Below are 27,547 nucleotides of genomic sequence, written 5' to 3'. Positions count from 1 at the left end.
ACATAAGTATTGCCATACTGGGAAAGACCAAAGGTTCATCGAGCCCAGCATCCTCTTTCCAACAGTGGCCAATCCAGTTCCACTTTAGAACTCCAGTCCTGAGCACAGAAAATTCCTCAGCAGTGAGTGTCACAAGAAGCCAATGGCAATTTCAAATACTGAGACAAACATCAGGGCACTTTGTGTCTTCTACTCTGTACATCAATATTCACTTGAGGCAAGAATTCTGGTGGGTAGCCATTTCTGCATCTTCTTGCTCCTTCTAGAATACATACAAATCTGAATTCGCTGCTTTTGAAGTCACTCCATTTAATTGTTTCATATATCTTTTGTTTATTGTGTGGGAGTGTTTTGGTTTTAAAATCCTTATCAATGCAAACAAAAACACAATAAGGTCCTGCATTCTTAGCATCACTGGTTCTATTTCAGAGCAAGGGCTGGGATCCAGTGCCAAGAGCCTTCATACACAACTTCAGAAGGAATTCTTTCCCAATCCACTTCTAGCTTAACTAATAGTCCTCAGCTCGGTAACATGCAAACATCCAACTAGTATGTGTTGCTATTGTTAAATGACTGTCATTCTTCTGCCCTCCCCCAAATTAAGGGCTGCAAATGCTGCTGCCCTACATCCCCAGCCCCAGGTGATCCAGGGTCTCCATATAGCAGTGCATAGGACTGGACCAGTCCAAACACTGTACCTCTCACATTTTAGCAAGACATAGCTTATAAGTCTAACCCCCTTGGGAATAACAGCACAATTATAAGCATATCATAACAATTTTATTCTACAATTCTAACGTCTTCACAGAGAAAAGGTTTACGTGCTAGATCATTGTTTTACCATATAATAAAAACTGTTGATCATAACTGTGATTCAGAAAGAACTCTTCCATAAAAGTCATGGCCATGGCTTAGAATATGCTATGAGGTGAGCTGAGTCATAAGTAAATAATCAAAAGGAGCATAAAGAGATGACAGGGTAACAATAATGGAACAGGATCATCAAGGCTAAGCTCGGTGTAGAGTCATTCATGTACTCTAATAACTATCCATCAACGCAAACAAACTGCGCGGTAACTGACAGATGTAGCTCTACAGATCCATCTATTTCTGTTATCTATTAAAAGACGTCAACATTATTGAAATAGGCTGCTGTCCTATGGCTCTTTATATCCTGTATGTGTCTTGTGGCCTGTTCACAGTGCACATAATTCAGTTGGAGGCTGGGAAATATAAGGAAAGAATTTAAACAGCATTGCTCCCCAATAGGGCCCTGGAATACTGTTATTTTACATTCCAAGGCTACCCAGATTGATAGCTTCACACATACCTAGTTAGTTCCTATGCCTAAAACCTAGTAATCTGAAATGGTGATATCCTGTGCCAGAGCACTCATAAACATCAACAAAACTCAATAATTATTTCTGCTCTTGCGAAACGATCATTCAGGAGAGCCCTTTAATTTAAATTGTGAGAACATAACAAGGATGTAATTTCATTAAAATCGCTGTAGATGAGCCACTCCAGTCAAAATGAAGGAATGATAAACGATAGGGGAGCCTATGCTGTCATGTTCAAGGAGGTTCTTAGGTGAAAATATTCATTTCACCCTCTACCTGAAGTACAACCTGAAATCTGAAACAGATGGGCACGCCGTTAAATACTGGGTTTTTGTCTCAGCGTATAATGAAAAATAAATAAGCCTTCTGTTGCGCAGTACAAGAAAGAAGTTTAAGCACCTGGTTTAAATTATTCTCGTACTATAAACATTTTCAAATTTGGGAAGCTTTAGTGTTTTTAAGAAAGTGAGAAGTGTCAGTGTGAGCCAAACTATGCTAAATTGGTTAAGCCGGTGTCCGGTAAGCAGCGAAGAAGAAAATTATGCTTATAGCTGCTGGCGAACAGCTGATAAGGAAACCGAGTGGGCATTACATTAAAACCTAGCACTGCAGAAATGCTGTCATGTTATGAAGTGCCTACATAAATTAGTGCTGCAAATTAGCTTTCTTAATGTACTCCCTGCAATCAGAATTTCTCATCTCTGCCATCCCTGTTCCTATTTTAATTAAGGAAATTAAAAAAAAAAAAAAAAAAAAAACAGATCTAGCAATAAAAGCCATTTCAGCCAATGCAGCCAACGTAATAACAAGTGCGGTTAAACTCAGCACTTTTAACTGCTGTGCAAAAAAAAAAAAAATGTTGACTTCCAATGTAATAAGAGAATAATAGGCAGTGCCCCCAATAGCTAAAAAAAAAAAAAAAAAACCAGTGCAAAAATAAATGTGGCATAAATGGTTACAAAGTAACAAAGGGGTCTTTTACTAAGCTGCTTAGAGAGTCTTTATGAGGGTTTCTCCCGCTTGCTAAGGCCATTTATACCGCAGCAGTACAATCGTGCCAGAGCCGGTGGTGGGAGGCGGGGCTGGTGGTTGGGAGGCGGGGATAGTGCTGGGCAGACTTATACGGTCTGTGCCAGAGCCGGTGGTTGGTAGGAGGGGCTGGTGGTTGGGAGGCGGGGATAGTGCTGGGCAGACTTATACAGTCTGTGCCAGAGCCTGTGGTTGGGCGGCAGGGCTGATGGTTGGGAGGTGAGGATAGTGCTGGGCACTTATACGGTCTGTGCCAGAGCCGGTGGTTGGGAGGCGGGGCTGGTGGTTGGGAGGCGGGGATAGTGCTGGGCAGACTTATACGGTCTGTGCCAGAGCTGGTGGTGGGAAGCGGGACTGGTGGTTGGGAGGCAGGGATAGTGCTGGACAGACTTGTACGGTCTGTGCCAGAGCCGGTGGTTGGGAGGCAGGGCTGGTGGTTGGGAGGCGGGGATAGTGCTGGGCAGACTTATACGGTCTGTGCCCTGAAGAGCACAGGTACAAATCAAAGTAGGGTATACACAAAATGTAGCACGTATGAGTTGTCTTGTTGGGCAGACTGGATGGACCGTGCAGGTCTTTTTCTGCCGTCATCTACTAAGTTACTATGTTACTATACCCATTCTCCACCCTGACACAGCCAGTCAAAAAATATTTATTTATTTAACACATTTATATCCCACATTTTCCCACTTAGTTGCAGGCTCTATGTGGCTTACACAATACCATAAAGCTCCGGTTCAATATTACAGATACATAATAAAGTAGAAAGCATGGTAAGAAACATAAGTGTAAGCTACAAGCAATGAAGAGGGGGTGATAATAAAAGTCTAGTTTTGTCCATATTTAGCTGTGTCGCAGGAAGTAAAAGTTAATCTGGATCAGGGGGATAGGCCTTCTTAAACAGGATGGTTTTCAGTATTTTCCTGAAGTTAAGGTGGTTACGGATAGATCTTACAGCTTTGGGCAGAGCATTCCACAGTTGTGTACTTATGTATGAAAAGCTGGATGCATAAGTAGATTTGTATCAAAGTCCATTACAGTCTGGATAATGCAGATTTAAATAAGCACGGGAAAGATATAAATAATGGGGGAAGAGTCTATACATGGTGCCTAAAAAAAAAAATCAGCGTTATAGATTATGCTTAACTGACACTTCAGCAACCAAAATCTATGTGCATCCATCTACACCAACGAAAGTGTGGCATAAATCCCGGCGCGTATATTTAGGCACACCGGGCCATATTTTATAACTGGCCATGTACATTTTGGAACATCCGTGAAATGTCCATTCCCTGCCCATAACCACACACCCTTTGCCTGCGCACGTTAGACGTTTGGCGCAGATCGTTACAGAATACGCTTAAGCAAGTTGTGTGCCTAAATTCTAATCAATGCCAATTAGTGCTCATTATTGCTTGTTAAGTGCTGTTATCAGCGCTCATTAGCTTGTTAAGCTGGATAAGTTATGTGCATTGTTATAGAATCCAATTTTAGTGCTGATCTCTAGGCATGCTGTACAGAATCCGGGAGAATGTGTGCTTAATGCACACAAAAATGAGCTTTGTGTTAAGCATTTTTACATGCACTAAGCACATGTTATAGCTTTAATGCCCCTAATATAATAATTTGCTCCTCCAACATTCCAATGTGTCTCACTGGGATCGTAACCACCTGCTGACATCACTCCTCCAACGTTCTCCTCCAACGTTCCAATATGTGTCACTGGGATTGTAACCACCTGCTGACGTCACTCCTCCAACGTTCTCCGTCCCCCCTCCCTCCCAGTTCCATGGGACCCTGGAAATGGGAGGGAGGGAGGGGGACACTGGAACTCGGAGGGGGGAGGGAGGGGGGCTTGGAACTCGGAGGGAGTGGAGGGGGCAGGGGAGAGATGCTGCACATGGATGTATGGAGGAGGCAGGGCACAGAGGACGTTGCCTGCATATGGATGAATGCAGAGGAGAGAGCATAATGCAGGGGAGGGAGGGGACCCTGAAACTCGGAGGGAGGCAGGGAGGGGATGACCCTGGAACTCGGAGGCAAGGAGGGAGGGAGGGGACGACCCTGGAACTTGGAGGCAGGGAGGGAGGGGACGACAACCCTGGACCTCGGAGGGAGGAGGGAGGGGGGACGACCCTGGAACTCAGAGGGCAGGAGGGAGGGGGGACCCTGGAACTGGGAGAGAGGGGGTGGCCCTGGCACACATTCTCATGCTCACACACACACACACTCTCTCTCACAGACACACTCGCACCTAGTCTCATTCTCTCTCTGTCACACACACACACACTCGCACATTCACTCTCTCTCTCTCTCTCTCTCACAGTCACTCTCACACACTCTCTCTCTCAAACATACACACTCCAAGGAAAACCTTACTAGCGCCCATTTCATTTGTGTCAGAAACGGGCCTTTTTTACTAGTATTAGAGAATACACCAGGAAAGTTATAGTATAAGGTACCAGATTTAAAACAAATCAGAGAAAGTATTTCTTAACTCAGGGGTCCTTTTACTAAGAAAGCAAATAGAATGTTAGGTATTATTAGGAAAGGAATGGAAAACAAAAATGAGGATGTTATAATGCCTTTGTATCGCACCGATAATGCCTTTGTATCGCACCATGGTGCGACCGCACCTCGAATATTGTGTTCAAATCTGGTTGCCATATCTCAAAAAAAGATATAGTGGAATTAGAAAAGGTGCAGAAAAGGGCGACGAAAATAATAAAGGGGATGGGACGACTTCCCTATGAGGAAAGGCTAAAGCGGCTAGGGCTCTTCAGCTTGGAGAAAAGGCAGCTGAGGGGAGATATGATAGAGGTCTATAAAATAATGAGTGGAGTGGAGCGGGTAGATGTGAAGCATCTGTTTACGCTTTCCAAAAATACTAGGACTAGGGGGCACGCGATGAAACTACAATGTAGTAAATTTAAAACGAATCGGAGAAAATTGTTCTTCACTCAACGTGCAATTAAACTCTGGAATTCGTTGTCAGAGAATGTGGTAAAGGCGGTTAGCTTAGCAGAGTTTTAAAAAGGTTTGGACGGCTTCCTAAAGAAAAAGTCCATAGACCATTATTAAATGGACTTGGGGAAAATCCACTATTTCTGGGATAAGCAGAATAGAATGTTTTGTACTTTTTTGAGATCTTGCCAGGTAGTTGTGACCTGGATTGGCCACTGTTGGAAACAGGATGCTGGGCTTGATGGACCTTTGGTCTTTCCCAGTTTGGCAATACTTATGTACTTATGTACAAGTTCCCTGCAGTTGTGTGGGCATGAGTTTTGGGTGCGTGCTGGGCATTTTTTTTATATGGCTGGGAACAAGGGCTTTTCAGTGGGGGCAGTAAATGGCTGTGCGCTAGAATTAAAAGTTGTGCACGGTTATTTACTGCTTCAGCCCTTACCGCAACCCACTGACCTAGCAGTAAGGGTTCATGCACTACACGTGCGGCACTCATGCAGCATGCGCTAATGTGGCCGCGCTGCCAATTACTGCCGGATACGCCCCTCACATTAGAAAATAGACACCACTGCCTGGTTAGCTTGCCAATTCAAAATTAATGCCGGGTGAGCAGGCTAACCGGGCAGTAGTGTCGATTTGGAATCAAGATGTAGACTTTGTTGATGGAGGATTTGGTCAAAACAGCTTAGCATAACTGAATTTTTGTATTAATTTTGAAAACTTCCTGGAGGAAAGTCCATATACTATAATGAACCTGGTAGATTTGGTGTGTGAAGTGAACAACAAGGAATAGATCTCTCCTGTGGGATCCTGTCAGGTACTTACTAGTCTCAATGGACCTTTGGTCTGACCTAGCATGGCACATTGTTTTTACAAGTTCATTTTCAGCATACTTTACTGAACTTGAAATAATTTCATATGCTGGTCATTACCATGCTTTAGCATGACAAGTGCACTAAAATTAGCTTACTTTTTAACTTCTCAATTAGTGCACATCTAAATATAGAAATGTAGAAAATGAAAGCAGATAAATGCCACATTTTATTTAATCGGTATTTGATAGAGCACCATTCACAGAATCCTTCATTGCGGTGGATAACATATGGCCTATCCAGTCTGCTCACTAATACCAACTACTTATCTCCATTATCTCTTCCTCTCTCCTAGAGATCCTATGTGCTTGTCCCATGCTTTTTTTTTTTTGTGATTAAAAGCATGTTTACAAAAGGAAGTAATTTAAGTTCAAAAAATGCATGGTAAGATTGATGTAGAAGTGCATTAAAATGACCATGCTTTATTATATGAGCCCTTTGACAGCTGATTGATCAATTCATAAGATCATTGAACATTTCATCACCTCTTCCATAAACAATCTCCATGGTAGATCTGAGGTCTTATCAGTACACACTAAAGTTGTCAGCCTACTCTACGGAACCCTTCAGGGAAATATGTGCCTCCTTAAAGCTCTCAGGCTGAAATACTGACAAATTACTGTGGGCTATACATCATCTAATAATTACCCCTAAAGAATTATGTGTCAGTGATAACATGCCATGACAAGCAGCTGTTGTGCTCGATACCTAACCACAGAGCAGGTCAGACATTTTGAAAGACTCATTTTTTTAGTTCTGTATGGATAGATACAAGTTTTTCAATAAACTCTAGACTAAATGAAAATCTGTCAGATTTATTGATTAAAAGATTAGAACACAAAATAACAGACTGTCTTTATAAGCAATTATGCAATTGAGCGTAACTTTGAGATTGGATAACTCTAAATAGCTTACTGATTACAATACAGTTGACATTACCTTTTTCTATTGCTAAAATTTCTAAGTATTTGAACATTGTAATTAAGGATGTGTCAAGGTATGCAAAAATAAAATTGAATAGAAACTGAAGGGTTGAAGTCTCTTGTCACCATGTACACACAATGCAGAACCAGTCATGGTAAAATCGTTGTAGCATGCAACTTGAAAACATAATGTGCACGTTAAAAAGAGGCTTCACGTGCTATGCCTTTAATTTCACCCTCGATACCATGACCACATCAACAGAGAAACACATAAGATAATGGCAGATAAAGTGTTCTGCCCATCTATGCCATCTATTAAGCTCTCTATGCATTTCTCTTCCTCGGTAATTCCCATTTCTTGTCCTATGTTTCCTTGAATTCAAATATTTTCCTTATCTCTACCACCGCCATTGGGAGGCTGTTCCACACATCCACCAACCTTTCCATGAAGAATTATTTTTCTTAGGTTACTCCTGAGTCTACCCCCATCGCCCTCATTTCATATTCCCTTGTTCCAGAGATTCCTTTTAATTGAGAGAGGCCTGCCTCCTGTGCATTTGTACCATGCAAGAATTTAAATTTCTCTATCATATCTTCCCCATTCTACTTTTCTTCCAAAGTGTATATATTTAGATCTTTAAGTCTATCCCAATATATTTTGTGATTAAGATCGTTGACCATTTTAGTAGGTGCACTCAGGGCAGACTCCATCCAGTATATATTCTTTAGAAGTTACGATCTCCAGAATTGTGCACAGTACACCAAATAAGGTCTCACTAGAGACTTATACAGAGATACTACCCCCTCCTTTTCCTTGCTGGCCATTCCTCTCCCTATGCTTCCAAGCATTGTTCTGGCTTTTACCATCATCTTATTTGTCTGTCTTAAGATCATCAGATACAATTGCTTCCAGATATCGTTCTTTCATACATAGAAAAATGTCACCCCCTATGCTGTACAGATTCCTTGAGTTTGTTTGCAGCCAAAATGCATTTCATTGCATTTATAGATTTAGATCTTAAAGGCCACACTCTAGGCCGTTCTTCAAGGTTCTCTAGATACGTTCTCTTGTTTTCCATGCTTTCCAGAGTGTCTAGCCAGATGTATATTTTACCATCTATAAAAAGGGAAACCTTTCCTGTATACAGTTTCCAAAAATGTTGAAAGGAGCCCTCTGTGACAGACCATCAGTACTATCCCTTTCATCAAAGTGAACTAACTTATCACTACCATTTGTAACTTAAGTACATAAGTATTGTCATACTGGGAAAGACCAAAGGTCCATCAAGCCCAGCATCCTGTTTCTAACAGTGGCCAATCCAGGTCACAAGTACCTGACAAGATCCCAAAAAAGTACAATACATTTTATGCTGCTTATCCTAGAAATAAGCAGTAGATTTCCCTCGTCCATTTTAATAATGATCTATGGACTTTTCCTTCAGGAAGCCATCCAAACCTTTTTAAAACCCTACTAAGCTAACTGCTTTTACTACATTCTCTGGCAACAAATTTCAGAGTTTAATTACACGTTGAGTGAAGAAACGTTTCTCTGATCTATTTTAAATGTAATACTTTGTAACTTTAGCATATGCTAATCGTTAGCGTGCTCTAAATCCATTAGTGCACCTTAGTAAAAGGAGCCCTAAATGAGGCCCTTGATCTCATTTTCATCAGCTTCCAGAAAAGTTACCCACTGGTGCAGCATACCCAAAGTAGGGGGCAGAAAGGAAAGCTGTTCTGTGAGAAACTAGGATATTTTACAATTTTTGCCTTTAAGGAAAGATTAGAAAGTGTTATCCTTAGTGAAGAATTCAGAACGGTTAAAAAGCCCTAAAGGAAGAATATGAATGCAGTTCTTTCCGTGGTAAGCCATTTTTCAACCATGATTGCAAGCAGTACATCTGAGTATTTTCCACAAAGACTTCTAATGGAACCTATGCTCAGTTCTCCTTTCCAAATAAAATCTCTATGTTTCCATTAATATGTGTGTGTGGGGGGGGGGGGGGGGGGGATATTAGAAATATGTAGTGCATGGTCTCCTATTACCATGTACCATTGAATCATACCAATTTGGTAGGAACTGGTAGCCTTTAGAAACAAGAACCACGTAAGTACATCATCTTTCATTCCAAGAGTCACACTTGGTCACGCTGATGTCATTGTCACTGGAATATGAAGACATTCACGGAGAATGCACATTTCTAGAATACTGATTTTATTTTAGGGCAGTGCTGCTCTATTCACCTTGAAAAGATTTACCCACAAGTGAAGCAAGAAATTACTCTTGACATCTTCTCCACCGTATTATTCTATAATTCCTTTATATTTAATGGGAATACAGCTCCTCTCCATGAGAGGGAACAGGAAAATGACAGAAAATAAATTAGTTTCTAAATCTGAAAGTGCATTATGTTGTCATGTCAACTAAAGATCTACAGTTAGGTAAAGAAAACAATACCAGACTGTATACACAAAATAAAATCTGGAAAAGAATGCATCTCAATACTTTTTTCCGAAACAAATTGATAAATTAAGAAATGCTAACTACAGCAACAAATGTCTTACACTTTTTATTTTCAAAATTTGCAATTCCACCTCATATCCTAGTAATCCAGGCACAATCTATATGTAAGTGGTCGTACCTAAATAATACATCCGTATTAGCCACTGCTACACTAGTATTCTGTAGAGGAAAATTGGTGCCTACTTTCCTTTATAAGATAGGATCCAAATAGGTGTCTTCTGGGTGCCTAAAAATAGGCGCCCTTTTATAGAATTGCCCTTATACCCCAAATTCTATATAGGTTGCCCAAAGTTGGCATAAAGCGTTTCATAATCCGAGTCAAGTTGAGTACAGAGCTTTGACAGCCTTATCGCTTAATACTGATATTGTGATCAAACTGGCAGATAAAGATGGAGGTACTGTGGTGTTAGATAAACTTGTACACATTAATGAAATTGAGAGGCAGATTTTTGATACTCAATATTATGTTCAGATCAACACTGATCCTACTGCCAGCCTTCAGGTTGAGATTATACAGTTAGTAGAATTTGCCTTTGGGGCCGGATTTATTGGTTGTTGAGAGTCCGGTCATTCTGACCATTTATGTATTACCTAAGGTCCATAAATCCAGTTGATCCTGGATGTCCTATCATATCTGGAATGATTCTGTCCTTGAACCCCTATCTAAATTTTTTTATTTTTTTTTCCTCAGACCATTGGTGCCTCCGATTGAGTCCTACATTAGGGATTCTTCTCATATGATTAACCTTTTAGAGAATATATATTTGGTCACTCTTGACATAGACACTTTATACACCAATATACCACAAGTTGAAGCCTGGACTGTCATTGAGAAGTACTCCAGAATCAAACATATAAACGGCAAGTGACCGACTCACCTGCAAAAGCACAGTAGAGTCGGAACACTGAGAGTGTAGAAGTCCAAGCCCCGCCTCCACCAGCAGTACAGCCCAATAGGGAGGAGGGCTTGGACATGGGCGTGGAAATCGGAGGAGGAGGGAGCAGGGAGGGAAGGAGGGGGCGGAACTGAGGGAAACAGACTCTGGGGGGAGGGCAGGGGAGAGAGCAGGGTTGGTGGACTGGGGGGGGGGCATAGGAAAACAAAAAACTAGCCCGTTGTTACGGGCTTAACGGCTAGTAGGACTATATTCTGTAGGGTACCCAACCAATTTATGCACACCATCACAACAATTGCATTAACCAATAACTATTTTTGCTTTCAGAATAAATACTGCCAACAGGTGAAAGGTACCGCCATGGGCATATTTATGGCTCCAGATATTGCCAATTTATATGTTGCAAATTTTGAGATGGTCAAACTATATCAATATTGATGATATTTTCCTACTACGGAAAGGAGAAGTTCATAGATTGTTAGAGTTTCATCAATGGTTAAATTCAAGAGACTCTAATCTGCACTTCAAAATGCAATATCATGAACAAGAAATTCCTTATTTAGATATATTGATCAAGAAATCTAGATACCAATTCATTACTAAGGCCTATAAAAGCCAACTGACAAAAATACATACTTACATTTTACCAGCTTTCACAATAGGAGCTTGAAAAACAACTTACCTCAGTTTCTTAGACTATGCAGGCTCTGTACAAATACGGAACAGTTGGATTACCAGGCTGCTTTGATGATCAATCATTTGATGCAGAGTGGATATCCCAATAAATGTATTTCTGATAGTCTGAGGAAAGCAAGATCCTGTAGACGAGAAACTTTAACCTAACATTTTGTGTACCCTGAGGTTTTCTTATCATGCAGGAGACATTCAGCGAATAATAAAAGACACTGGCATATTTTAGAGTCTCATGAATGTTTTCAGAACAAGAAGCTGGTGATAGCTTACTCACGGCATGCAACCTCAGAGAAAGGTTAGTACTATCAGTTTTACCAGTTTTATATATAGGTCATTCAGAATGTGCATCTTGTTCAGTCTATATACATTGTGTTATATTATTTGAATTTATATATCCAACTGCTAGACAGGTTTTCAAATTGAGACATTCCACTAATTGCAATTCAGAGCATGTTGTTTCTGTGATCTTATATCCCTGTGGACTCCTTCATCTGGGTAAAACAAAAAGAATGGTTAAGACCAGGATCATTGAGCACAGAAGCATCATTTTGAGGAATGTACAGTCAGCCATAGGCACCCAGTATAAGAAACTTGAGGAGGCTAAGCCTCAGAAGCGGAGCCAGGTTGACGATGCAGGGGGAACGAGAGCAGACCTCCGCCGGTGCTGATGCACATTTTCAATGCAACACATTGAGAAAAAAATAGGCGCCGGAGCTGGCAGAACTCCATTTGGGGGAGCGGCCGCTCCCCTGGCACCCCCCCCCCCCCCCGGCCACGCCACTGCTAAGCCTCCCCAGTCACAAAAAGACCTGACAAGCCTCCCCATGGTACCACGCAGAGCACAACAGCACAACAGGAAAGAAAAAGCAATAATCCATTAGCGTTGCAGCCTGTGGGACCTGTCACCTTCTTCAGGTTTCTGCACTGCCACACTGATAGCCGGCCCTGTGAATCCCGTTCCCCCTCCCCCCAACTCTCACACACTGTAGCAGTCCGCGGCGATGTGCAGTGCTGCTGGTAGAGGTCTGAACTCTAGCGATTGTGGCAGGCCTGCCTCGGGGACTTGGCCTTCCCCCTATGATGTGTCCCGCCTCCTCTGATGTAACATCCTGTTTCCACAAGGGTGGGACATGTCACAGAAAGAAGGGTAAGTCCCCAAGGCAGGTCTGCCGTGATCACTAGAGTGCAGACCGCTACTGGCAGCGCTGCACGCCGCAGCAGGAAGAAATCCAAGGGAAATGTGGAACTGCTTCTTTGGGGGAGGGGGAAGGAAAGACTGGGACTAAGAGAGAGACTGGAACAGGTTGGGGGGGGGGGGGTTAGGAAGGAGCAGGACTAAGGCAGGGAGAAATTGGAACCGAGAGGAAGGGAAGGCGCAGGATTACGAGGGCCTGGGTAAAAAACAGATTTCCTTCCTCTGGATTAAGAGGCAGAGACTGGAATAGGGGAGGCAGAAGAGACTTTTTTTGCTGGCTGGCTGGCTAAACCTTTGGGAGAGCATCCAGAGCTGAGTGAAGGTGCTGCTCTGATGGTCCTGGATGGGGTTGGATGGGGAAGGAAGACAGGGCAGGCAGGAGGAGGAAAACATACAGGATTCTGGAGGGAGAGACAAGTTATGGATTTGGACTGGGGCCAGAGGGGTGGAAGAGAGTTTGCTGAAGCCAAGGTGCTGCCCTGATGTCCAGTGTAGGGTGGGGTGGGGTGGGGTAGGGGATGGACAGGCAGGCAGGAGGAAAATATGCAGGACCCAGGAAGGGGGAGAAGTTATAGATATGGACTTGCAGGGGGAAGAGACAGATAGAGGTTGGACTGGGTATGGGGGTAAGAGAAGAGACAGGGAAAGACGCTGGATGGAAAGGACACTGACCTGGAGGGTGGGGGGAAAGAGAGAGATATGCAGGTGCTGCTCTGATGGACCAGGGTGGGGAAGGGGCAGGAAAGGAGGCTGGACTGGGGGAGAAGAGAAAGGGAAAGATGCTGGATGGAATGGCAGAGGGACATACACTGACCCCAGAGTATGGGGGAGGGTCAGACAGGAAGAGTTGCTGAACTTAGGCAGGAGAGAGGAGTCAGACGGAATAATCTCAGTTTCTTTTTGAAGAGTCATAATATCTTTTGGGAAGGACTTAGGAGTCCCATGTACCACACAAGCTGTTTTTATTTTTCTTAAGTAGACTCCTAAACGACCTCATTCCTTTCTGGTATAGTTTTTCTCAGTTAAATTTGCTTCATCCTCTATGAATGCTACCTAGAATCCACCATATTTAGGGCCTATTTTATCAAGGTGTGCTAGCTGTTCCCTCTCAGCAATGAATGGGCGTTATCGGCATTACCGCACCAGGAGCCGCTAGCGTGGCTTGATAAAAGAGTCTTAGTTCTTTTATATTTTTTTCTTTCCAATCATGACCTCACTGTTTAACTCAGGGCCTCTTAATTTGTCCCCCGTAGTCTTCTCTATCCATGTTGGCAAGACAGTAAGTTCCAAAGAACAGGGGCTGTCTCTGTTGTATCTCTGTAAAAATGACAATAATAATTAATTTAACGTTCTTTATTCAAGTCTCTTTGACCACTATCAGCAATTAATACCTTTTGAGCTTGGATCTGTCCCCCTCCCCCATCCCATTACAATTGTGACTGTCTTCATCAATCTTACCAAACAGGCACCAAGTATTGAATATATTGCACTACCGATCTCAGGTCTCATCTCCCTGAACTAGATTAATAATTTGGCTATTAAAAGCTTGCATCTTACGGGCAGCTTTCAGCCCAGATCATTACCTCTAGCAACATTACCAATGTTTGGAGACCTTGTATAATGCAAAAACAGCTATAATTAGCTTAGGGATTCTCAGTTATAATTGATTTTCAGGTTACCTGCAGTGAACATTCAGCGGATGCATTTGATATAAAAAGCTAATATGTATACTGTAACTTTTATTACCCTGAAAACCATACTTGCTTGTGGCCTTGAGGACCAGTTTTGAGAACCCCTGAAATCTAAATTAGCTTGTCAGAAAGCGTTTTGTCTCCTGGCCCCCGAGCAGATCCCCTTCACCCTCCACCTCCATCCTCCTCCTCCCCTTCACCCTCCGTGGTGGACTTTTTCTGCTAATCTTCAGCTCCCTGAAGGAAAACGATAAGAGAAAGAACAGGGCTGACTATATATGCCTTCAGAGCAAGGCATATATTTCAATAAAGTACTTCAAAGTATGATTAACATCTGTTAAATATGCAATCAGCTGTATATATTGTTCGGTCTGCTTTCACAAAAAGGGAACAAACAGGTATACTTTTATAATACAGCACCTTCTAATTACCTGGTGAGATCACCCAGCCCAAAGTGCAGAATGCAAGAAACAGCTTGTGAGCATATATAAAGTTTCTGTCGGCAGGGAGGAGTGTCTTTACAACAGTACTTAACATAGGCTAGTATATGCCACCCCCTGCATTATAGAAAAGAACATTTCCTGAAATAAGAACTTATAATGTTAACAGCCTGTTCACAAATTCTACCTTGTACTAACGTTTCAAATGGAATAAAGGTAAATGTGGCAAATATCTGTCAGCTCAGCTTATAACATGTTGCAACAAAATTATTTCTGCTTATATGAAATAGTTCAAAGTTACAGCATGCCTCTTTATTTGGAAAAAAAATATATATACAGGGCATGACGAATATAAATGAAAGCCAAAGATTACAATTTTGGTTTTTTTAAATGACAGAACAGAATAAAAAAATGTTGTACTAGTTTAAAAGGCCTGGAAACTGTTTCACAATTAAAAGAAACCAGGGGGTCTTTTGCTTAGGCGCGCTGGTGTTTTTAGCGCACGTTAAAAATAGGCACGTGCTAAAGAGACCTATAGGAATACATTCCACCTTATAATTGAAAGAGAAAAACATCTAGATTTCGACCCAAATCGGGAGATAGACGTTTATCTCACAAAAACGAATAAATCGGTATAATGGAAAGCCGATTTTGGACGTTTTCAACTGCACTCCATCGCGGAAGCGTACAAAGTTGACGGGGGGGGGTGTCGGAGGCGTGGCGAAGGTGGAACTGGGGCGTGGTTATCGGCCGAGGAGAGATGGGCGCCTTTCGCCGATAATGGAAAAAAAGTATGCGTTTGTAGCTAGAATTTAGGGCACTTTTCCTGGACCCTGTCTTTTCACGAATAAGGCCCCAAAAAGTGCCCTAAATGACCAGATTACCACCAGAGGGAATCGGGGATGACCTCCCCTGACTCCCCCAGTGGTCACTAACCCCCTCCCACCACAAAAAATGATGTTTCACAACTTTTTATTTTCACCCTCAAATGTCATACCCACCTCCCTGGCAGCAGTATGCAGGTCCTTGGAACAGTTGTTAGGGGGTGCAGTGGACTTCAGGCAGGTGGACCCAGGCCCATCCCCCCCCCCACCTGTTACAATTGTGCTGCTTAATGCTTATTAGTCGTCCAACCCCCCCAAACCCACTGTACCCACATGTAGGTGCCCCCCTTCATCCCTTAGAGCTATAGTAATGGTGTAGACTTGTGGGCAGTGGGTTTTGAGGGGGATTTGGGGGGCTCAACACACAAGGGAAGGGTGCTATGCACCTGGGAGCTCTTTTACCTTTTTTTTTGTTTTTGTAAAAGTGCCCCCTAGGGTGCCCGGTTGGTGTCCTGGCATGTGAGGGGGACCAGTGCACTACGACTCCTGGCCCCGCCCACGAACAAATGCCTTGGATTTATTCGTTTTTGAGCTGGGCGCTTTCATTTTCCATTATCGCTGAAAAACAAAAACGCCCAGCTCACAATTGTCGAATAAAACATGGACGTCTATTTTTTTCGAACATACGGTTCGGTCCGCCCCGTCACGGACCCGTTCTCGGAGATAAACGCCCACGGGAGATAGACGTATTTCGTTCAATTATGCCCCCTCATTGGCATCTTAAGTGTTTAGCATGCACCTATTTTTAGTAAAAGACCCCCTAGAATCTAGGGTTAAAATGTCAGAAAAGGATAGCGCTGGATATTCAAAGGAACGTGTTAAGGTTAGCCAGAGCTAGTAAACATGTAAGACTAGATTCAGTAATATGAGGCCAAATTGGTGATGCTGAAAAAAATTAGCACTGAGTGCTATTCTATAAACAGCGCTCTGATTTGGGTGCTGTTTATAGTAGAGCACTTAAGACATAAGAATAGTACTGGGTCAGACCAATGGTCCATCTAGCCCAGTATCCTCCTTCAAGCACAGACCAATCCAGGTCAGAAGTACCTGGCAGAATCCCATATAGTAGCAACATTCATGCCGAACCCCCAAAGAGTAGAAAGATTCCATTCAGAATCTCAATAGCAGCAATGTTCATGGAAAATCTCAAATAGTAGCCAGCATTCCATGTAAAAACCCAAATAGTAGCGAAGCGTCGGCGCCGAGTGGATCGCTCCCCTCAATACAGGAGAGGTACCGATGCATCGGTCCTTCTAGGCAGCACCGGTACCTGCTCCTGAGCCTCCATGGATTCTGACACCACCTGTTCCACCTACCCTGCAGCCTTCTCAGAAGAAGAAGCCTGACCAGCAGAAGAAAGGAGGTTTTAATGCCCCTGAATAAGACGTTGGTGAGGCCCCACCTGGAGTATTGTGTTCAGTTTTGGAGGCCGTATCTTGCGAAGGATGTTAAAAAAATGGAAGCGGTGCAAAGAAAAGCTACGAGGATGGTATGGGATTTACGTTCCAAGACGTATGAAGAGAGGCTTGCTGACCTGAACATGTACACCCTGGAGGAAAGGAGGAACAGGGGTGATATGATACGAGCACGTTCAAATATTTGAAAGGTATTAATCTGCAAATGAATCTTTTCCGGAGATGGGAAGGCGGTAGAACGAGAGGACATGAAATGAGATTGAAGGGGGGCAGACTCAGGAAAGATGTCAGGAAGTATTTTTTCACGGAGAGGGTGGTAGACGCTTGGAATGCCCTCCCGCGGGAGGTGGTGGAGATGAAAATGGTAACGGAGTTCAAACATGCGTGGGATATGCATAGAGGAATCCTGTGCAGAAGGAATGGATCCTCAGAAGCTTAGCTGAAATTGGGTGGCAGAGCAGGTGGGGGGAAGAGGGGGTGGTGGTTGGGAGGCGAGGATAGGGGAGGGCAGACTTATACGGTCTGTACCAGAGCCGGTGATGGGAGGCGGGACTGGTGGTTGGGAGGCGGGAAATACTGCTGGGCAGACTTATATGGTCTGTGCCATGAAAAGGACAGGTACAAATTCAAGGTAAGGTATACACATATGAGTTTGTCTTGGGCAGACTGGATGGACCATGCAGGTCTTTTTCTGCCGTCATCTACTATGTTACTATGTTACTATGTTACATGCCATGTAGAACCCCAGAAAGTAGCAAGATTCCATTCAGAATCTCAACTAGTAGCAACATTCCATGTTCCTTCCTCCAGAGAGTAGCAACATTCCATGCTACCAATCCCAAGGCAAGCAGTGACTTCCCCCATTCCCCCATGTCCATCTCAGTAAGAGACTGATAGACTTTTCCTCCAGGAACTTGTCCTAACCTTTTTTTAAACCCAGATACTCTAACCACCATTACCATATCCTCCTGTAACGAGTTCCAGAGCATAAAACCGAGTGAAAAAAAATATTTCCTCCTATTTGTTTTAAAAGTATTCCCATGCAATTTCAATGAGTGTCCCCTGGTCTTTGTACTTTTTGAATGAGTGAAAAATCGATTCACCTCCACCCGCTCCACACCACTCAGGATTTTGTAGACCTCAATCATACCCCCCCCCCCCCCCCCCAGCTGTCTCTTTTTCAAGCTAAAGAGCCCTAACCTCTTTAGCCTTTCCTCATATGGGAGAAGTTCCACATCCTTTATCATTTTGGTCGCTCTTCTTTGAACCTTTTCTAATTCCTTTTTTTGAGATACGGCAACCAGAATTGAACACAATACTCAAGGTGAGGTCGCGCCATGGAGCAATACAGAGGCATTATAATATTTTGGGTTTTATTTTGCATCCCTCTCCTAATAATTCCTAGCATCCTATTTGCATTTTTTTTTAAGTCCGCTATTTTTATTGAGTTAGTTTACAGAAGAATAACAGAACAAATCAGAGTTTCAACAATATTATACATATGGAAAGAATGAAAAGAAAAAAAGGAAAGAGAAAAAAAAATGGGGGGGGGGGTGAAGAATCTAATGCTTCTCAACATGCATCTTTGAACTAAGCCAGGAGCGGAGACCACTTCTCTTTGTCCTATATAATAATTCTCACCTCCAACGTTCTGTGCCTGGGACCGTGGCACATTGAGAGGTGGTCTGCCATGCAGTGTAGATCACATGACGTCAGTAGCTGCTCGAACGAACAAGTGGCACGCGCGAAACAAATAAACAAACAAAAGAGGCTCGAGACTGCCTACCGCCCTCCCAAATCAACAGCTGGCAAGCACAAAAGGCTCGAGACTGCCGCCTGCCCGCCCGAACCTGTTGCACTCGCAAACCGCCCTCAGAACACTTAGCAGCTGAGGAAACTGCCAACCTCCCGAAACGCTCTCCCGAAAGTGCGCCCGCCCTAAACAGCCAGCTCAGCAGACAACACTGCCGGCCTCCCGAAGCACCGTGCTGAAAGTGCCGCCCGCCCTCACAAAAACTTGCAGCTTGCGACCCTGCCGGCGTCCCGACCCTGATGCGCTCAGCGAACGCACTGCAGAATCACCACTGACAGAATAGGCAACTCCTGCTGCCATGACAGAGGCACCTGACAGGCAGCTGCAAAGTGCAAACAAAACTGTTCTGGGTAAGTGTCCTATGTGCAGCGTAGAACGGAAGGAGGGGGGGGGTGGGCCAAATTCAGACAGCTGAGAAATGGAAACGAAACTCATCTGGGTAAACACACACACACACACACACTTTGGCACACTGTGTCACACACAGACTCTCTCTCTCTTTCTCTCTCTCTCTCTCTCACACACACACACACACAAACAGTCTTTCACTCTCTGTGAGTCGCTGTCACACACACTCTCTCATACACACATACACACACACTCAGTGTGTCTGTGACAGACACACTCTCACACACACATACATGGGAAGAGGATTACTGTACATGCTGGTACAACACAACAACACGAGTTACAAATAAAAAAAAAACACAAAAAAAACATGGAGCATCTTCTACATTATACAAACTACACAGACATTCCTTCTGATTAGAACACTTTTCTAACAACTGTTTGGTTACAAAAAAAAACATCCACATAAAACCTTGCTAGCGCCTGTTTCCTTTAAAACAGAAACGGGCCTTTTTTACTAGTATAGGATAAAATGGGGTGATTTTTTAGCAAGAGAAGTTTCATATCTATAAGTCTGAAACATCAGATTCCACCATTCTTAGTGTGTGGCTTGGTTCAAAGATTTCCAGTGCATGAAAACAATCTTCAAAGCTAAGGCAAACAAGGTACTTACAAGCTTGCATTCAGTAGGAGTTAACATGGATCTGAAACATTGGTCTCTAAGCAACACATATTTGTACAATATGGGACCAGTAAAATGGTTTTATTTTGCATCCCTCTCCTAATAATTCCTAGCATCCTGTTTGCATTTTTGGCCACCACCACCACACACTGGGCACACTGAAAGCTGGTGTAAATTCTCCTGTCTAAATTAGGCGCAGATCCAGTAAATTCTATAATACTGTGTGTGCATCTTTAGTGTATGTCCCTGACTTGCCTATGCCCCTCCCAGTTGAGCACTGAAATTTTTATGTGCGTATCTTATGTGCGGCTGCCGGCAGTAGTCCCACCCTGAGCGGATGTGCCATTTCTGGGGGAAAAAGAAAACCCCTAGAAATGGCTTGAGCGGCAATAACCCAGTATTGCTGGGTTAGCGCGGAAGCCCTTATCACCACCTCAGTGTGTGGCAGTAAGGGCTCCCCGCCGCATGGCCGTGTGGTAGGAGTTCTCTTACCACATGGCCATGTGTGTCTGGAGGCCTTTTCACTCGCTGCAGGAAAAAGGGCCCGCAGCTTGGTAAAAAGGACCCCTCAATTGTTTTGCCAATTAGTATCAATAATTGATTGTTAGTGTCCAAATATTGGTACTAATTGGCTCATCACTCAATTAAAAGGCATACACAAATTGGGCACATGCCCAAATTTGCACATGCAATTTTAAACACCATTTATAGAATTTGGGGGATAAGGAGGAAGCTATCAATGTGGGCTACCATTGAGATGGGTTATTTTATTTATTTGTTACATTTATATCCCACATTTTCCCACCTATTTGTAGGCTCAATGTGGCTTACATAGTACCGGAGCGGCGTTTGCAGACTCCGGTGTAAACAAATACAAAGTGATGTTGTGGTAAGATAAAGTTCATGTGGTACAGCCACATTAGGGAATCGTACAACCGAAGAGTTGTGTTACGTCCATTACGTTCTTTAGTTTTGTTGTGCTGCAGAGATCAGGCATTTATGTTGGATCGGTAGGGTATGCCTTTTTAAGCAGGTTAGTTTTTAGTGTTTTCCGGAAGTTTAGGTGGTCGTTCGTAGCTTTCAAGGCTTTTGGTAATGTGTTCCACAGTTGTGTGCTTATGTAGGAAAAACTGGGCGCGTAAGTTGATTTGTATTTGAGTCCTTTGCAGCTTGGGTAGTGCAGATTTAGATACGTTCATGTTGATTCAGATGTGTTTCTAGTTGGATGCGGTTATTTTGTGGCTAAGTAAGGGTGTTTCAGGTGCAGAGATCCTGCAATCTAAAAAAATGCACATTTTCGGTTTCCGTTAATTGTGGCCGTGAGTGGGACATTTTATTAAATGGTTTATGTGATAATTTGTGAATTTTGAGGTATTTTAAGGTTCTCAATAAGAGAAAAATGTATGGTGTCTTAAAAAAATTCATATTTTTTAAATTTAAAAACACCGGGTTGAACGAGAAGCTGGGTTACATATGATTAAAAGTGACCCAGTATGCTAACAATATGCTGGGGGGTGGGGGAGGTAGGTCCTTTTCTCCATTTCACAAAATAACAGTTTGTAAGTGAATTTGGATTATTCTCTAGCGGCTTAGCTAATTATTCATTTTATATTTGCACATTATAAAATTACCCTTCATGAGTCCTGGATGAGTCTGAATGTTCTACCACATGCTGGCTCATGATGCTTTGAATATGAAACATTCAGAAGCAAAGTAAAAAAAAATGCTTAAGTTGTTGTTTAGAAAAAGTTGGTTTGATGCACAACATTTTTTGACTATCCTGAAAAACACTGGCATCACATTTTTGGTGCGATGGAACAGCTCTAGCATCTCACCAATCAATATTCAGCCTGCGGCAGTCAGCGTTCAAAATTAGCCCTGAATATTCAATATTATTTTTTAGATCTCAGCCATGGCATATCAACAAATATGGGCCCAATATTCAAAATGATTTAAACAGCCAGGAGATGCTGATGGCCATTTAAATCACCTGTCTGACCTGTTTTGGTTGTATTAAAGTTCAGATCTTCCCTGACGTCACGAAATCGACCCAACAGAGAAGGAAAGCCTTCCTGGCATTAAAAACAAGAACTGCTGAGATAGGGGGGACCTTTTTTCCTTGCCTACCTGTGCAAATGCCTTATTAGACTGGGTCAGGTTAAATACACCTTTTATTCAACTGATAGCCTAAAATCTTTTCTGGACTCTAAACAACTGTGATAACGAAATTTTGGGAATATTACGCCTCTTGTTATTTTTGATGATTTATTGTAATATTCTTCGCCAACTCTTTTCGCCTCCTCCAATTAATGAGGTCTAAGGAAGCAAATATCATGTTGCAATGTAGTAGAATTATATTGTGAAGTATTTATTACTTCTATGTATTATTTTCCTTTAGAAATATTGTTAATTTCCGCGAATTATTATGGCTGTATTTCATTAACAAGTCTATTCTTGTTAAAAGTTAAAATTAATAAACAAGTTGAAATATATAAATCACCTGTCTGGGGTTAACCAGGTACTTTCGGGTGCACTTAAATTAGACAGCGCCTGGTTAGCGTCCAAACCGAAACCGACTGTTTTGGGGGCTTTCCGGGGGCGGAGTTGGCACTTAGAGGCCCTTTTCCTAAGGCGCACCTAAAAGTGACCTGCGCTAGTGTAGGAACGTGTTTCGGATGTGCGCAGCTCCATTCGCTCAGCGCGCCTGGAAAAAAAAGTTGTGTTTTTTTGGGGGCTGGAAAATGGACGTACAGCAAAATTAAAACCAGCACACGTCCATTTTTGGGCTGCCTTACAACCACCCACTGACTTAGCAGTAAGGTCTCACGCACTAACCAGGTGTCAAGACACATGTATTAGGCACGCAGCAAAAATGGAATTACTGCCCAGGTCACGTGATAGCCGGACGGTAGTGCCAATTTCATACGTGTTGGATGCACATAGGCACCTGTGTACCTTTGTAAAAGGGCCTCTTAGCCGGTTAAATTTTCAGCATTTAAACCGGCTAAGATAACTGCATAAAACACAATTCTATCTTTATATGATTCTTCATAGCTAGTTAAATGCCGAATATCACACTTATCCGGCTATGTTTTCGCTGGCTCCGTATATCCAGAAATTCATTGCCGGAGCCAGACGTGGCCCAGTATTGAATTTCCGGGTAAAGCACCAGCAGTGGTCAGCAAAACGCTGATTGCTGTAGGCTGATTATCGGGCCCTATGTATATTCAGCACTGATATGTGAAAAGGCAGTGGCACAGATCATACAAAGTACATGGTCACTGCTGGAGTCTATACATATAGCTGCAACGTCCTATATATATATCTAGGTAGTTTGCTTTAGGACTGGTCTTTTAGCAGGCTTAAAGTAAATCACCTATCTATTGTATAGTGGCTGAATATCATCACTATCCTCCACATCTAACTATATAAATGAGAGGTGACCGACTCACCCGCAAATGCGCAGTAGAGAGCAGCTGTCATCAATGTCCCGCCTGTCATCAACGTTCTGCGCATGCGTTGGACTCACGGAACAGCTGTCAAGGGGAGAGCAACAGCAGACAAGCACCTCTCGCACACAACCGCAGACTCCAGCAAATAGGAAGGGGGAGGAGGACCTGGAACACGGGGGGGGGGGAGGGAAGGAGGGGGAGTGCAACTCGGAGCAGCAGACTTCAGGGACGGAGGGGAGGAGCCTGCGGCGTCACATTTACAAGGGAGGCTCCAAGGAGGGAAGGAGGGAGGGATATGCCAAGGAACACGGAGGGGAGAAGCACTTGAACTATGCAAATAGGAAGGGGGAGGAGGGCCTGGAACATGGAAGGGGAGGGAAACAAAAACCAAAATCTTGCCCGTTTTAAGGGGCTTAACGACTAGTTCTATATAAGGTGCAGCGAGTAGTCTGTATTAAATTGGTCATGGGCCCAATTTGCATGCAAATCTTAATTGAGAATGAGCCAATCAGTGATAATAATTGGCTGATAACAACCAAGTATTACTAATTAGCAATAATTAGAATTTGCGTGTGCTTCTTTTTAGGCATATTCTAAAAAGAGGAGTGTGTAAATCTCTAATGCTCATAGCTGAAAAGGGGGTATCATCATGGGAGGAGTATGGGTGTGTCAGGCCATTACTCAAATGCGTTGTTATGGAATTCAGAGGAACGCACCTACCTGTAGACGTGGGTCTTTACACCAGGTTTTCAGTGGCATAGATGGACCTGTCTGAGGGGTCTTTTTACAAAGGCGCGCTAGTATTTTTAGCACGCACTAAAAATAAGCTAGAAATGCCCATATATTCCTGATGCATTTAGGGTTAGGCCTGCCTCAGGGGTCAAAGAATAGCTCTGTGACATACACATGGTGTAGGTTCAATGCCCCAAAATTGAATGATTGTAATCACAGTTTGCCGCACTTGCGAAAGTAGAGCTCTATAGAAAGCCTTCTCGTTTGCACAAAAGCGCTAGTAGGCCAGGCTCTCTATAGAGCTCTACTTTCGCAAGTGCGGCGAACTGTGATTACAATCATTCAATATTGGGGCATTGAACCTACACCGTGTGTATGTCACAGAGCTATTCTTTGACCCCTGAGGCAGGGGTTGCTCAACGCCGAAACACGGCCCGTGTCGGGTCGCTTATTAATAAAGAACTTCAATTGTCCCAGTCTTGAAGGCCCAGTGTTGCTTTTTTGTTTGTATACTTTCTATGTATGCTGTATTACCCTCTCTATTTGTGTTACATTTAGGGCTAGGAAAGAATGAAATGACTGCTGCTCCTAGGGCTGCTCTGCTATCAGGGTAAAGGTATGAAGAAAAAGAGACCACCAAGAGAGAAAATACAGAAAGAGCAAAAATGAACAGCATGGTTTTGGTATTCTTGCCAAAGAGCTCTCCAAAATTTCTATTTTGATACAGAAAGAGCCAGTTTTGGCTGCATATTCCTCAGCAGATGTTAAATGCTTGCATGCAAATTAATGAGTATAAGTTTAGCTGAAGGTCAAAAGAAAGTCCTTGAATACAAACAGCGAAAGATCCTGTTCCAAATCCCTGAGAGATGTTTATCGGATCTGATGACTTTGAACCCCCGGGAGCTTTTCTTGTCATCCAAGAAAGGAAAGAACGGAATAGGGAGATAATGAGACTTTCTGGTCAGCTAAAGGAAAGTATAAAAAGGGAGTTAAAAATGTAACATTCATGTTGCTGTCTCTATGGCAACAAGTTGGACGTCTCTGACACTGTGTAATCGCTGCATGAGTGCATAAGGCCTTTAACAATGCTGTTGGTTTGGGTTACTTTGTAATTGCAGAAAATTTCGTTAAAAATTGAGGAAAGATTGAAGATACATTTCTTCTAGAATTCTTCTGGACTTTCTTTGGTTTACAACTTTTATCACCACTTTCCTTTCTTATAGTTTATGTCCTTTGTGTATTCCAATATCATGCAGTGAGATCAAATGTACATAAGTACATAAGCACCGCCATACTGGGAAAAGACCAAGGGTCCATCAAGCCCAGCATCCTGTCTCCGACAGCGGCCAATCCAGGCCTCAAGAACCCGGCAACCCCCCCCCCCCCCCCAAAAAAAAAAAAATAATATTCAATGGATTTTTCCTTCAGGAATCTGTCCAAACCCCCCTTTAAACTCCGTAAGGCCAGCTGCTGTCACTACATTCTCCAGCAACGAGTTCCAGAGTGCAACTACACGCTGAGTAAAGAAAACCTTTCTCCTATTTGTTTTAAATCTACCATATTCTAGCTTCATCTTGTGTTCCCCTTGGTTCCAGGGGCGTAGCCCGACAACAGATTTGGGTGGGCCTAGGCAAGAAGTGGGTGGGCACCAAGTGTTCTCCACACCACCACCACCAAAAAAATATCTAAACTGGCAGGAAAACGCTTCTTTCCACCTTGGCAGTCTGCAGAAGGCATGTGCTGAAAACTGAGCATTCGCAGGTTCCGGTATCGTTGAGAGTAGCGTTTTTGTTACCATTAGGCGGAAGTCTTCAGCTGACGGAGCTTTGGATCCCCACCAGCTACCGCTAAATGTGTGCTACTGTTGGGTGGGCCTGAGCCCTAAGTGGCTACGCCACTGCCTGGTTCTATTATTGTGTGAAAGTGTAAGCAAACGCTTCACATCTGTCCACTCTACTCCGCTCATTATCTTGTAGACTTCTATCATATCACCCCTCAGCCGCCTTTTCTCCAAGCTGAAGAGCCCTAACCATCTTAGCCTTTCCTCATAGGGAAGTCGTTCCATCCCTTTTATCATTGAATATGAAGACACATCTAGCTTTCTTGGTTATAGGTTTAGTAATTTAGGTTCCAAGCTAAAGAAGATTCCTGGTTCTATTCCATATCATGACTTCTTCTTTCTAGGTTGGCCAAGTCTGGGAGTGCTTACATCCCCAGGGGATGAAGACGTTGCCACCATGAAGTAATGCCTAGATTGCCAAGTACAGCTTTTGATCCTCAGACTTAAAAGGGAGTCACGCTACATGTCCTCCAGCCCAATTAAAGTATGCACGTGATGGGGGAGAGAGGAGAGATCTAAAAACAGGGGGGACGTCCTCAAGTACTGCTAATGAAGGCTCATGGTGCCAGATCCCAGCCTTGCTCTCTCTGAGCTTGAACAACTAATAGCGAGAGCAAAATGGCAGGTCTTGGCTGCATGTACCTTTATATTACACTTGGAACATTAATTCTATAATGGTTCGGAGAGTAGACCCTCTTTATGATGTCATTAGTATTTTGTTTCTTGGAGGTATTAACCATGCCTATCTTTGCTCAGCTTCTGAGCTCCTCCTGGATCACAATTCAATGTGTTTTGGCTGTTCTATTGGGTCAATATTCTGAAGCCATGGTAAAAGCAATTATTTTAAATACTGGCTGGGGTGGTTTAAAAAAAATACCAAGATCTTCAGATACTGGCCAATATTCAGCAGACAGTCGGGCCTTGTTCGGCTTCAGCATTGAATTTCCATTTATTTTAAAGCTGGCTAGCACATGATCGATTAAGTTAATATTCAGACTTAACTAGACATGGGTTGGGGCCGTTTTACAAAGGCGTACATGGGCCTACGCACATCCAACGTGTGCCAAATCAGCATTACCATCCAGCTACGCGTGCCCCCTGGGTGGTAATTCCGAATTTGGCATGCACCAAAAACATCTGGTAGAAAATACTTTATATTTTTAAACCCTGCTGAGTTAACTGCTTTTACCATATTCTCTGGCAATGAATTCCAGAGTTTAACTACATACTGAGTGAAGAAATATTTTCTCCAGTTTGTTTTAAATTTACTAGACTTGTTTCAATAACAACTAAGTGCTAAAAAAAAAAGTGTCCAAACTAATCAGATGACCATTGGAGGGATAAAGGCACGATCTTCCTTAGTCCCCCAGTGACCACTGACTCTCTCCCACCATCTTAAGAGGTGAAAGTAACACTATATACCAAGTTCTATGGTTGCAGCAGATATAATGGACATTCCTCTTAAAGCAGCAACAAGGTCTCTGGAGTAGCTTAGTAGTCAGTACAATGGACTGTAAAGAAGGGGACCTGGGCCCATATTCCACTCTAACTGGTACACTTGTGGTAGAAAGTGTTAGCCCTCCAAAAACCACAAAATACCTACTGTACCTACATATAGGTGACACCTGCAAGCTTAAGGAGTATTGTAGTGGTGTACAGTGAGGGAACAGTAGGCAGTTTTTGCTATTCATGGAGGACTCACCATATACGGGGGTAATGGTGAGAAGTGTACCTGGGACTTTTTACGTGAAGTTCACAGCATTGCCCCCTAGGGTGCCCCACTGCTCTGCTGGGATGTCTGTGTGGACAGTCTA

At 43.1% G+C, this 27,547-nt stretch overlaps 1 pseudogene; it reads left to right on the top strand.

Annotated features, from left to right (window-relative positions):
• The window catches only part of LOC115478372, a 64,343-nt pseudogene extending 38,204 nt beyond the window's left edge, over nt 1–26,139 (top strand).
• The last annotated feature ends 1,408 nt before the right edge of the window (nt 26,140–27,547 follow it).

The sequence above is a fragment of the Microcaecilia unicolor genome, chromosome 10, assembly GCF_901765095.1.
Source record: "Microcaecilia unicolor chromosome 10, aMicUni1.1, whole genome shotgun sequence".
NCBI classification, from domain to species: Eukaryota; Metazoa; Chordata; class Amphibia; order Gymnophiona; family Siphonopidae; genus Microcaecilia; species Microcaecilia unicolor.
Note: the sequence above shows the minus strand (reverse complement) of the source record. Positions and strands in the feature narration are given on the sequence as shown.